The 13,344-nt window shown below is 36.8% G+C and overlaps 1 pseudogene; it reads right to left on the bottom strand.

Annotated features, from left to right (window-relative positions):
* Positions 1-12,326, bottom strand: part of LOC111469949 — a 42,383-nt pseudogene extending 30,057 nt beyond the window's left edge.
* Positions 12,327-13,344: the final 1,018 nt, after the last annotated feature.

The following is a 13,344-nucleotide window of genomic DNA, read 5'->3' as shown; positions in this document are numbered from 1 at the left end:
TTTTTAATTATGTTTCTTTTTTGTTACACCATTGCTGTCTTAGCGCGAACAGTCTGTAGCCAAAACAGAGTAGAGATTTAAATGGAGGGATGTGAAGAGAAATTCAGTCAATGACACCACTCCAGACCGACCAGAAAGGGAAAAAGTAGCTACCATTTCACTTTTCCTTTACATGCTTTCCCCTGTAACCAACTCAGATTGAACTGTCAACAAGAAAGAGAGAGAGGGCGAAGTCAGGTTGAGGGAGGAGAAGAAAGGGTGTCACGGATGAAAGAAAGAAAAAGTACCCCATAGATAATAGAGACAATAGATCACGTAGTCCCCGGAGTCGAATACCCAACCTTAATATACCTTGGATTCATCCTTTGCCCTGACTAAATCATCCCAGATAGATGGAAAGAAATCAATCTGCCAGCCTTCCAGCTTAGAGGGAAAAGCACCGCACTATTGCATCATATGAATTTACACATTGATTTTTCTTTTGTTGGGGACCTCCTAGGCGCACTCCCCCCGGAAAACCTCCTGTCTAGCAATCGAACTACGAGGGCTGCCTGCCTCTCACCACCCGCCCGTAGTATGTATAGAAAAGGTAAAGGTATAGAATAGGTACAACTATAGAATATGTACAACTAGCTTTTCATAGCAATTCTAATAGGTACAAGCTTTGTAGAGACATTATAATAGGTACAGCTTTTCCTCGGGAAGCACAAAGACTACCATCAGGGGTAAAGGAGGGAATTGTGTAAACTCAAATAAATATCTTTTCATTGATTGAGTGGAAATCTGATATCAATCTTTAAACCTAACTCGTATATCTTTTCATTGATTGAGTTGAAGGCGAGTCGGATTGGTATAAGGAGACTCCAGCCAGAATGGTTTATACATAAAGGTGTGGAGCACGACTCTATAATCTTTAAACCTAACCGAGTATCTTTCTCTATTCTCTTACCTTATTGAACAAGGTAAATAGGCTTCTCTTCTTCACTTTTACATGAGAGTCCATTCATTAGCAGGTTCTTTGAAAGTCTCAACAGAAAGATGAATGAAAGTGAACTACTTTTCCTATTTCTTCTTTCTCATTCACCTCTCTAACTCGGTCTCACAATTTCATTGCTGATCCTCGTAAACTATCAGTCTGTTTGCTCCATTGCCTGAATCTAAGAAAGATTAACAGACGAAAAGTGTAACATTACCTTAATATATAATAGCAGTATAATACCTTACCTTATAATAAAGATTCTGAACTTGAACATTAATATATAACAAAGATTATGAACTGCAGTCCGGGTATCTTTCTCTATTCCCTTCCTTCCCCCAGAACCAATATTATCTAACCTGAACCTATTTACCGAGAAAAAGAGGTGAAAGAGATAGTGAAGGGAGAAGAAATTCATTAACTGCTTTATAGGACATGAAAGAAAAGAAAAGACGAAACCTTAAACCTTTGATTGACTGATTGAACGAGTTGACTGTGTTTGAATAAATGAATTAGGTGCTTTACAGGAGAGGAAAGAAAAGAAAAGAGACCAATAAATAGGTGAAAGAAAGAAGGAAGAAAGAAAGAAGACGAAGACAGAGTTTACAGTGAAAGAATCAATATGAAAAGAAAAGAAAAAGAAGCTCATTCACATTATATATACAATCGAGTAAATGAATGAAATCCAAATTGAAAGACAAAAGCAAGACAAGAAAGATGAATTCTCCTGCTCCTACTCCTGAACCTAATCTTGATCCTAAACCTGAAAGGGTAAAAGAAAGACAAAAGAAACTAAAGCTTAATTAGACTTTACAATGAAAGAAAGATAGTTAAGGTTACTCAGGTTAGCTGGTTAAGGAAAAAAAGCTCAAGTTATGAAATTGCTTAGCCGTTAATTAATTAATAATAGGTAGGTAGTGAGGCGTCGGTACGGAGTTGCGTCAGTTGTAGATATAGACTAGGCTAAGGGACAGACTGAATCTCTTCTTCTATTCTCTTTCTTAACTTACACCTTACACTTCCGCTAAGTCTAACGAGGATCAGGTGCGGAGCCTTCCACTGTGGATCGAGACTAGGCAAAGGTAGAACACCAAACTTCGCTGACTTTCTCGTAAACCTTGATTTCGCTATGCTCAATAAGAACCCGGAATAGAGTAAATAGTTTTGTGTTCCGCTTCCAAAGTCAGTCGTCTTTGCCCAAGTGTGAACTGCAGACAACTCTTCTGTGGTTCCATTCCTTTTTACTTGACTTCTGCGTCAACCCAACCCGAATGGGAAGAAGAGGGTCACATTTGTTATATTTCAAGAGTATACACTCTCCTGTTATATTTCTTCATTTTTACTATTATTGATGATGGAAAATTTAGGGTTTTGTGATGCAAGAATTATGGAGATGTAGCTTCGCTGAGCATGCGAGAGGTACGGCTTAGCATACGTGATGTACGGGGATCGATACCTCGCATCTCCAAAAGAAACTATTTATTATTAATATTTTATTTCTATTCAATATTTCCTTATTTATGATATAATGTGGGTAGATAGTACTTCATTTTCACTATTACTGATGACGAGATGTTTAGGAATTTGTAACATAAGAATTGTGGGGATATAGCTTAGATGGTAGAGTGCTCGCTTTGCATGCGAGAGGTATGGGGATTGATACCCTGCATCTCTAGATTTTTTTCATTTTCACTATTATTGATGATGGAAAAGTTGGGGTTGAAATTGTGGGGATGTAGCTTATATGATAGAGCTCATTTAGCATGCGAGAGGTACGGGATCGATACCCTGCATCTCCAAAAGAGAAATTATCTTTTTAAGTATGAGTTAATTTAACATGTTATGTATAAGGTGGGTACAAGAGAAAAAGAAAAGATACTTATATATGGATTATTATATCATTATGGCTATGTAGGTGGGACGAGAGAAAAAGAAAAGATACTTATATAAGGATTATTATATCATTATGGCTATGTAGGTGGGTACGAGAGAAAAAGAAAAAAGACTTATATAAGGATTATTATATCATTATGGCTATGTCATTTTTATAGATAAAAGAGAGTAATGTCCCACAAGCACATATAGAGAGGACTTATTGTAAGTAAAGAAAGCAATCTAGTAGTGATACTATTGATGACTTCCTCAAAAGATAAGAGCTTATAGGATGGCGGTAGATGCATATGATGGAACTTCTTCATAATTGCAATATCTTATCAATGAATATTATTGTCATTTATAGCTTCTATCACAATAAAATAAAATTTGTGGTCAAAGCCTATATGGGACTAAAAAGACCGTCCACCACACGGGCTTGTAAATTAAATTATATCTACCACCTCTAAAATTTTTCACGGCAAACCTTCCAAGAGCTTGCAGTTCTTCATCATTGGCATCCTTAATTGGAACTAGATTTTAAGGCAAATCTTCTCCACAACTCACTTTGAAACACTTTTATAGATAGTTTCAACAAGCTTACTTTGCTCGTGAATACTTTGGAGTTCGATATTTATAGTTGTGGAGAACGCTATTAAATAGGTAATCTTAAATTATATCTAAAAATATATAAGATTTTTTTTTTATACATTTACGAGAAAAAAACATTCATGCCATGTTTTAATTTTTATTCTTTCTTATTTCTCAAAGATTAAAAAAAAAAAATTATCCTCTCTCGAATATGGTTCGTTATTTGATTATTTTCTCTTGAGTGAATTTTAAGTAAAACACATTATCTACCCAAGTAATTGCAAGATGCAAGCTTCACACTAAAAAGAATCAAAGTCCCAAGTATCAACGTACTTAAGTCTCAATTTTTATTCTCCATCTCAACATAAATTAAACTTATTTTCGTGAAGATATCTATTTATAAAAGCAAAATATCTCAGAGTCACAAAAATAAAAATGAAATATAGATACGAGACATAAATATGATACCAAATATGGTAACATGTCATTTTTAAAAAACTAGGACACCGATGTGACAATGATACATTAATTAAAAAGAATTATTTCAAAAAATTTGACAATTTTATATTAGAAATAAATTCATATAAATAAGATTATATATTTGTATACTTAAAAAAAAGCTTAATGTACGTTTCACTCTCAAAATATATTCAAAGTCAAGTGTTTGATTCGAAATGCTGGATTATAAATTTGTAATATATTCATTGTATTAACAAGTGTTTCAGTACATGCCCAACACGTGTCATATTAGTGACACTAAATTATTCTCATGCTTTCTTTACACCCATTTAAAGTAGTTTGAAAACTAGCACGTGAAATATTATAATTGACTAACTACAACTTCAATTTTGTCCTTTAAGGATGTTTTTGACCAAAGAGAAATAAAATCCTTAATTTATACATGGTTGCAAAGATGGACATGAGAATGAGTTATTATCATATGGAAAGAGATTTAACCGTAAGTATCTCATATCCTCTTTTAACCAATTATTTAGTTTTATTTAGTATGTTTTAGAAAGATACGTCCATCAATAGAAAAAAAATAAAATAAAATACAATAAAATAAATAAATAGAATAGATTAAATTAGCCAAAAGTAATGGGCAAAAAAGTCATTATCAATTATAAAAAATCTTTCCTGATTTGTAATTCCTTATCTAGACAAAATCTGAAGATTCAAAAATGGATGAGGAATTTGTAGAAAAATTGTGGATTTTTCAAGAAAAATAATAATAAAATATTTGGAAAGTGGCAAATTATCAAAATACCCCTAGAAGAATGGATAATTACATAAATGCCACTCTAATTAGAATCAGAGCATCTACCGTGACCATCTGAGCAAAATCCTTTGAACTCAAATCTCAACTATTAGATCTCCTCCAAAATTTGATATGATCTAGAATGAACACGCACGGATCATCACATCCAACAACTAGTATTCATAGCCAAGGTCGGTAAGGCTATGATCGGAGTTGATATCTCCAAAAAATTATGTAGAAAGTTCTATCTCTAAATAATGAAGATTTCAGAGCTCTCAATGTCGGTTTAAGCTCCTCCTATAGAGTCTGAGGTAGGAGCAACGATACTGAATAAGAAACGAGAAAGGTCGATCCCCTAATCGAAGGCAATAAGCGTTTAGATTGTGGGTCTTCTACTCTCAGATTTCTTCCAAATTCGGGAGCAATCCTCCACCATTTCTCTTTAAACTTATTCCTACAGTTTCTCAACAAGGTTACCCACAAGTTCAATGAAGAAATAGAGGGCTGAAAGTGCCCAGAATCTATTCCCCTAATTCAATCTGCCATTGAAGAACTTCAAGAAAAACTTGAAAATCCAATCCGAGGATACATGATGACTCGTCAAGCAAGAATGATTCCAATCAATTTTTGCATCTCCAAGGAATGCTTCCATAGAAGACCACGAAAAAAAATAACCTTGAGAGCGTGCTGAATTGAAGGAAATAGGTTTCGAAATTAAATTGGGGATAAGAGTCGAATTCCTAACTACGATCTTTGTTCCTTCAAATTAAGGATTCCTCTAGCTTCAGAGGAAGAACGAGTAAACTTGACGAAGGAATCGAGAGCTGAAACGTCGTAGAGCAAGCTACCCACGAGATCGAAAATCTGGCGTTTCGAGTGAGTTGCATACCGAGAACGATTTCTGAAAATTAACATCCTATACACAAAGACGTTCCTCCAATAAATTCCTTTAGCCTGAAGATAGGATATGGAAGAGGTTCAATGTAGAAATAGGGCCTTGAAACCCCTAATATCGACTACCCAATAAGAAATCCTTTGATTTATCTCGAGCGATAAATCAGATTTTGGATGACTTTGGAAGCGAATATCTTAGGCTACGATCCACGAGAGAGTATCAAATAAATCCCTAGCCCTTTCTTGTAACATTCATCTTTAAGTTTCACGAAGAAATCGAGGAGAAAAACGTTGTAAATGTGGCTGTAAAGGTCGAGTTTCAGATGGCGGCGATGCGAAAAATGCGCATCTTCTTCCTGTTTAAAGGAAGAAAACGATGATACGGCCAATTCAACTGAATTGTCCAAGTCAACTCAAAATTTGATCTTTTCTCGGGTTTTCTCAATTTTAACCCCATTCCAAACTGATTCTCATGAAAAATATTATGGTTTCATAAACTAGACACAATAAGGAGTATGTGGAAGGAAATTTGAAGTAATTCAGGTACTGGAAGCTCAAGAATGGAGGTCCCAAACGTCGACGACGAGGCAAGTAACCCCCTTTGACTCTTTGTTAAGAAATACTGGTAGAAATCTCTTGGATTTTCATATGAACCTTAAACCAAGTATGAATTAAAGATATATAAAAGAAAAGCCCAAAGAACCGTGAGTTAAGACCCCGAACCGATCAAATAGCTCGAGATTTAAGTAACGTTAAAATAACCCACTATATGTACTCCGTTGCCTATCAAATTTTAATACTGAGCATATTATAGCATGTTGAGGTTAGATATGAAATTTGATGGTCATTGGATAAGGATAAGTAGGTAAATGAAGAAATGGTGTAAAATGATCATAATGTCCCTAAGGTAATTTACCTTTGGTTTATGACCTAGATGACCTTCAAATGCTATGAAACTCATCAGTAGATCTCCTTATCTCGAGAGGTTATATAACGTAATGAAGTTTGGGAGTTATTGAAAACTTTAGTTAGCAAAACCAAGATATGGGAGAAAATGCTCATCACGATCCATATGACTTTACCTTCTAGGATAACTAAAGTGGTATCCATGAAATAATAGATTCCCCACACCATTTTGATCCATATGACTTTACCTTCTAGGATAACTAAAGTGGTATCCATGAAATAATAGATTCCCCACACCATTTTGTTTTAAAATGTCTTGTGTTGTCGTTCTTTATTTTGTGATTTCTCATCAAGGTGATTTCAGAAGTTCTAGATTTTATCTAACTCGTTGTAATCTTGAGTACCTTTAGAGTGGTTGCAGAAGTTCTAGAGCTATTTTATCTAACAATCTTGAGTACCTTTAGAGTGGTTGCAGAAGTTCTAGAGCTATTTTATCTAACAATCTTGTGTACCTTTAGAGTGGTTGCAGAAGTAACCCTCCTTGTCTTGAAGAACATGTAATGTTATATATTTCTTATAGTTAATTTATATATTGTTGTATATGACAAACAAATTGAAATAATACTTTACATCTCGGTCTTTCTTCCATGCAAAACTATATTATTTCATTATTCCTTCGAGAAACAAAGGGTGAAAACACTCGTGGTCAGAAGCAGATTTGAACTTGTGACCTCTTGATCTGCAGTCAAATACTCTACCATTGAGCTATGGACCCAGCTTGCATGATTTCATCCTTAGTTACCCCTTCTACAGAGTGTCAGTCCAAATGTTTACAAAGTGTCTGTCCAAAATAGAAGGGCCCAACCAAGGTCAAACGGGTGACCGGTCAAATTTTCTACCATTGAGCCATGAATCCATTTTGTAGGATTTTAATCTTAGTGACCCCTTAGACATAGAGTCGGAACAAAAAAGTGTAACAAATTTCTATCCAAGATAGAAGGGCCCAACTAGGTTCGAATTGGTGACCTCTTAGATCTGCAGTCAAATGCTCTAACATTGAGTTATGGACCCATTTTGTATGATCTCAACCTTAGTGACCCCTTCTACAGATTATCGATTCAAAAGTGACCCTACCGAATAGGCTATGGACCAATTTTATATAAATTGGTGGATTACCTATCGGAAATTAAACATAGGTCGTTAGATTCAAAGTCGAAAGTGCTAACAACTACACCATAGAACCACTTCTTAAACTTTATTTGGGCAGCGATTTTGATAAGCGCCAACAACGCTGGATTTTGAAAAGCTAGAGGTCGTAGTATCCTTGCAGACTTTCATAAAGAAAGCTAACTTAATGAATTGATTTCAACCAAGAGTAGGTTAGAAGGATAAATAACTCTTAGATTGAACTTGGAATCTAAGATTGTCACTCTTAGAATCCAAGACGACTCACTCAAGAATTAGCTTGATCATGACTAATCCAATGAATAGATTTTAATACCAAACCTAAAACCTGAAAGAAATATAACACCCAAATGGTTTCAAACACAAAGTTTTTGTATTCCTCAATGTTTTCAAACTTGAATATTACAAGCATTTAATACGCTAAAATGATAATTCAAACATAATGGAGTTCATCTACAAACTATCAAAAGCTATTAAATACAAATTGAAGAAAATAAGACATAACATAAATAATCTTAATTGTAATTCAACTCCCAAGGATAAAATGTCTTCAACTTACATTCCAATATCAAAGTGATATTTTATTGCCACTCAATTCTTTTCTTGATTTATTGTAATTGAACTTAAAAGTGTAACAAATACGCTCCATTTATTTTAAATGTCCTTTAAAAAATTTGTACACAGAGTACAATGGAAATAATATATATTTTTTTTTTACTGTTTTGTAATTTGTATGGTATTATTCGAGGCTTTTGAATGAAAGATGATAATTGATTCCCATGTCCTCTTTGACAATTTTAGATACCTCCATATCCGATATTTGATGCGTCACGTTTCACTATGAGATCTGCCCTTGGGTCAATAAGACTTAAGCAGAGAGTTTATTTGACTAATGATTTGATTTTTTGTTGTTGGAGAGATATCCCTTACAAATCAAGACTTTGTATTATTTTGAAGACACACATCAAGACATTTGTAAATGTGCCTGAAATCTTAAATGATTTAAGACACATAATTGAGAGAACCTAAAATTTTTTTGAAGTTGGCTTTGGATACGTCATCACCAAATTTTGAGACAAACCCAATGGACCATTGGATGGGTTTTATAAGGCTCAAATAAATTTAAAATCGAAGAAAACGGATATGATTTTGTTATTATTCGATATTTTATTTTGGATATGGACACAACTAGCTTATTTTCTTGTATTACATTAATGAATGTATGTAGATGTTTAAAGTGTTGATCTTAATAGTTTTAAAAATATCAACACATCATCAATATAAACTATTGAAATTTTTTGAAAGGATTGAAAATATCATTCATAATCTTCAGAAATTCGGATGGAGCGTTTTTTAGCTTAAATGGCATAACGTTCCTCTCATATTTTCTAAACTGGACATTAAATGCTATTTTATATTTGTCCTTTTAGGAAATTAGAATTTTCCGAAATCTCAATTTCATATCGAATTTTATACAAACATTTTACTCTAAATTCTTTTTATCAAATCATTAGTTAATTACCCGCATCAGAATTTCTGGTTTCTTTTCACCATGTTGTTAACCTAAAATGTTAGACATGACCACATGCTCTTTGAAGACCTTATCAGATTCCTCCGCAAAATATCACATAAAATGTCAGAGTATTTAGTGTTTGATGCTTTTTGATTTAACCCTAGGGTTCTATTTACGATGAACGTGTGATAATTTTTGTCAAATTATATATTTGAATACCTAATACATTAAGATATAATATCTTATTTAAATAATATTAAAATGTCGTAGAATATCATAATTTATATTTAATTAATATGAATCTCATTCAAATTTCAAATATATATTTTTATTTAATGTTTATGATACACATCAATTATTTTAATATTTAACATATAAAATACGTTAATATGTTTTGATATTATACTTCAAGACTATAGGAACTTGCTCAGAGGACCTGAGAGTTACGTTGGACCACAATGCATCTCATGTACGATGCAAAACTATGGTGGCGCTTGAAGGTGAATTGTATAAAAACCTGGCAGTGCACCAAAAAATCAAGGGAAGATCATTGATGGAATTGAAGCAATCGACGCTCCCCTGGATGGGTTTCCAATCAAAGATCTAATGTTTGATGTTGACTCTTTTGAAGAAAGAGCCACACGATCTTGGTTCAAGCGTTCCGTTTGGCCATCAGTCTGTGGGTGATACGCTGTGCTAAAGTCCAGTCGAGTGCCCAACGCCTTCTGGAGTCCACGCCAAAATGCCGAAGTAAACCGTGGATCTCGGTCTGATACAATCGACATGGGGACCCCATGCAACCTGACGATTTCCTTCATGTACAGTTGTGCCCACATGTCCACTATATAGGTGGCCTTGCCGGGGAGGAAATGTGCTGACTTCGTTAATCTGTCCACGACCACCCATATGACCGTGTAACCCTTTAGCGTTTTGGGTAGGCCCACTATGAAATCCATGGCGATGTTCTCCCACTTCCACTCTGGTATGTTGAGGGGCTGTAGTAATCCTGCTGGTCTCTGTCTGGGTGCTTTAACATGTTGGCAAACCAAGCATCTGCTGACGAACTCCGCGATATCCTTCTTCATACCACACCACCAGAAGTGGGGTCTGAGGTCCTGATACATCTTCGTGCTGCCAGGGTGCATGACGAATGGGGAGTTATGTGCTTCGCTCAGGATTTCACCCCTCAATTCCTCTATCGCCGGTACATACAAGTGACCGTGGTACAGTAACCCACCATCCGCTGCCTTGGAGTACCCACCCGCTGGTTATGTTTCCATTTCGTTAAGTGCCCTCATTAAACCGGAGTCCCTTGCCTGCGCTCAATGATTCTCTACCGAAGGGTGGGTTGCAACATTAGTCGAGGCAGTTGCGCCTTAATACCCTTCAGTGCTACTGCTATCCTCGCTCGCTCGAAGTCTACCTGCACTCGGGGTTCTTTCGTGAATAGTGCCGACGAATGCGCTGCCTTCTTACTCAGGGCATCTACGACTACGTTGGCCTTCCTGGTGTAGTACTGGATATCTATATCATAATCCTTGACTAGCTCTAGCCACCGTTGTTGCCTCATATTCAATTCCTTCTGGGTGAAGAAGTACTTCAGGCTCTTATGATCGGTATAGATTTGAGTCCTCTCCCCATACAAGTAGTGTCGCCATATCTTTAATGCGAAGACTACTACTGCCAGTTCCAAGTCATGCACAAGGTAGTTCTTTTCATAGTCCTTCAGTTGTCTGGATGCGTAGGCAATAACCCTCCCACGTTGCATCAACACGCACCCTAGGCTCTTTTTGGAAGCATCACTGAAAATGACGTAGTTCCCTGTACCATCGGGCATTGTGAGCACGAGTGCGGTCGCCAGTCTCTCGTTCAGATCCCAGAAGCTTGCCTCGTACTCCTCGGTCCATACGAACGCCGTAGCCTTTCAAGTCAGTCGTGAGAGAGGTGTCGCTATCTTGGAGAAGTCCTGCACGAAGCAACGGTAGTAGCCTGCCAGACCCAGAAAACTCCGTACCTCAGCCACAGTAGTTGGACGGGCCCAGCCGGTGAACGCCTCCACCTTGGTAGGGTCAACTGACACTCCTTCTGTCGATATCACATGTCCCAGGAATGAGACTTCGCGTAACCAAAACTCGCATTTCTAGAACTTGCCACACAACCTGTTTTCCCTCAAGACTGTCAAGGCCTTCCTCAGGTGCGTTTGGTGCTCCTAATCCGTCCTTGAATATACTAGGATGTCATCTAAGAATACAATGACAAAGGTATCCAAATATTCCTTGAACACCCGATTCATCAGTTCCATAAACACTGCAGGAGCATTGGTGAGTCTAAATGACATTACTACAAACTCATAATGGTCGTACCTTGTTCTAAAAGCTGTTTTTGGCACGTCCTCATTTTTTATCTTGATCTTGGTGGTAACCTGAACGAAGATCGATCTTTGAAAACATCGTGGCCTCTCTGAGCTGATCAAATAAGTCTTCGATGTGTGGGAGGGGGTACCTGTTCTTCACTGTCCTCTTATTCAGTTCCCTGTAATCGACGAACAAGCGCATGGAACCGTCCTTTTAATTGACGAATAATACCGCATGGAACACGCTCGGTCTAATAAACCCCTTGTCTAGGAGTTCTTGTAGTTGCACCTTAAGTTCCTCCAGCTCTGCTGGTGCCATACGGTACGATGCCTTGGATATGGGGCCGGTCCCTGATTCCAGTTCTATAGCGAAGTCGACATCTCGGGATGGGGGAGTCCCCGGTAGGTCCTCTGGAAACACATCTGGGAACTCACTCACTATTGGCAACTCGGTTAGGGGGACACCTTCTTCCTTGATCCTTGCCATGATGGCTAGTATCGCCCAGGCCCCGTGCCGGACCAGCTTCTTCGCCTTCATCATCGATATCACCTTGGGCATCGTTCCCAGACTGGTGCCCCTGAACCTTAATCTGGTCCTCGACGGTGGTGTGAAAATGACCTCCCTCTTGTGACAGTCTATGCTAGCATGGTTTTCCGCCAACCAGTCCATGTCTAGGATTACATCGTACACGGTCATATCGACCACCATCAAGTCTACACCCAAGCTAACCCCTGATATTACTATGTGACCATCCTTTACCCTATAGGCGATGACCATATCCACCCCTGCCGGGGTGCCTACTAGAAAATTGTGTAACAAGGGTTCTAACACTATCCTCGCTTGACTAACAAAATCAGTGGAAATAAAGGAGTGCCTAGATACGGAGTCAAACAACGTCAAAGAAAAATGACCAAGGACGGATAATGTACCAAAAATATCTTTTAATGACAAAAATACTAATTACTTTGGTAATGGCAATTGGAATCATATTAACTCCCATTTATTTATTATTTATGTTACGCCACATGTTCTATGGATACAAGCTTTTTAATGTTCAAAATTCTTATTTTTTTTATTCGGGACCACGAGAGTTGTTTGTTACGATCTCTATCCTTATACCTGTCATAGGTATTGGTATTTATCCAGATTTTGTCACTATCAGTTGACAAGGTCGAAGCTCTTTTATCTAATTATTTTGCTAGATACTTTTTGGAAAAAAAATAAAACAACAATAATATAATAATTAATAATTTGGGTTTTGTGAGAACCATTTGAATGAAGTAATGTAGTGATTGAAAGGGTTCTCGATGTCTTACACACAGTTTTCTTATCTATACTCTCCCGTGTTTGTGTTCGTTAGGCCCTTTCTTGAATTCATTCAATTAGATGTTAATGTAAATGAACCATAACTATGTAGCCCTATCCCTTCAAAATTTTTATTTGTTCGCATATGTAAATAAATTGCGAATATGGTCCAAGTAACAAAATCAGTAGAAATAAAGAAGTGCGTAGATACGGAGTCAAACAACGTCAAAGCAAAATAACAAAGGACGGATAATGTACCACCTGTCACCGCCTTTACTTTTTCTATTGGTACAAATATTCTCTTGCTCTCTCTTTTGAAGATGCAGGATATCGATTCTCATACCTCTCATGCTAAGCAAGGACTCTACCATCTGAGGTACATCCCCACAATTCTTGCATCACAAATCTCTAAATTTCCCGTCATTGATAATAGTGAAAATTAGTCTTATTTTTGGAAATGCAGGGTATCGATCCCCATACCTTTCACATG

Source organism: Cucurbita maxima, unplaced genomic scaffold (genome assembly GCF_002738345.1).
Source record: "Cucurbita maxima cultivar Rimu unplaced genomic scaffold, Cmax_1.0 Cma_Scf00042, whole genome shotgun sequence".
Taxonomy (NCBI): Eukaryota; Viridiplantae; Streptophyta; class Magnoliopsida; order Cucurbitales; family Cucurbitaceae; genus Cucurbita; species Cucurbita maxima.
The sequence above is the reverse complement of the archived record's forward strand: the minus strand, read 5'-3'. Positions and strand labels throughout refer to the sequence as shown.